This window comes from Octodon degus, unplaced genomic scaffold (assembly GCF_000260255.1).
Source record: "Octodon degus isolate 3935 unplaced genomic scaffold, OctDeg1.0 scaffold00157, whole genome shotgun sequence".
NCBI lineage: Eukaryota > Metazoa > Chordata > Mammalia > Rodentia > Octodontidae > Octodon > Octodon degus.
The window spans coordinates 3,752,885-3,754,094 of NW_004524733.1; positions in this window are offsets into that span (position 1 = coordinate 3,752,885).

The window sequence follows — 1,210 nt, forward strand, 5'->3', positions numbered from 1 at the left end:
TGAGGGCAGGAATTTTGTTTCATTTTATTTATAGATATATTTTTTGGTACTGGAAATCAAAATGAGAACCTCGCACTTGCCAGGCAGGAACTTTGATGCTGAGATCTATTGTCAGGACAACAGCATGGATTTTAAATGGAGAAACTAAGTTAGAAGTGTTGGGAAGAAAATAGTATTACACTATAATTCAGTAATGCCACTTCTAAATTTGTAGCAGTGTTATTTTCCTTGGGTAAAGCATTGTCTCACATTGCTTGAATGTAGAAATCTGACATCAAGGTTATGGTAGGGCCACCCTTCCTCTGAAGGATCTATGACAGTCTATTTATTGCTTCTCATCACCTTATTTGATTTCAGTTTCCATGATTCTGTTTTAATGATTAATGAATCTGTCCACATCCATCATTCAGTGAGGCATCTGAAATCTTCTTTTCTTTCCAGACAAGAGCTTTTATTGGCTGTAAAGTCTTTTCCCAATAATTTAAGATGATCATATCTTAAGATCTTTAATAATGCCTGGAAAGACTCTTTCCAAATTAAATCCTTTACAGAGCTGCTAAATGGATTACAAAACGAACGTTTCATTTCAAAGCCATCAGAAGCACAGGTGTCATGACATGTAGACTCCTCCCTTATGATTCCACAGAGAGATCTATCTATCTATCTATCTATCTATCTATCTATCTATCTATCTATCTATCTACTATCTATCTATCTATCCTTTTTTCTCTAAAACTAAAGCAGGGCCGAAAAAATAGCTCAGTAGAGTAAAGTGCCTGCAAGCAGACGCAGGGGCTGGGGGTGCGATCCCCGTGCCTGCATTGCTGGCCGCATCCCCGGTGCGCGCTGAGACAGCAATTGAGACTGGGCGTGGTGGTGCGCACCTTCCATCCCAGCTCTCAGGAGGCTGTAGACAGGCGGATCACTATGAGTCTGATCTAGCAGTGAGACCTTGAACACCCTGTAGACCCTTCCCTAAAAAGAATACCCCCCCAAAAAAACCCCTACAGCAATATGCTTTATAAAAATTTCCATACAAAACTTATAAAATACCCCTGTACCTCAAAAAATCATATAAAATAAAGATAAATACTAAATAAAAGTATTAACAATTATTATTTATCATCCATTCACAATAAAATTATAAATTCTGTATCTGAAAGTTTCTTTAAAGCTTTAAATGTCATGAGGAATATTTTATGCCTTGTCA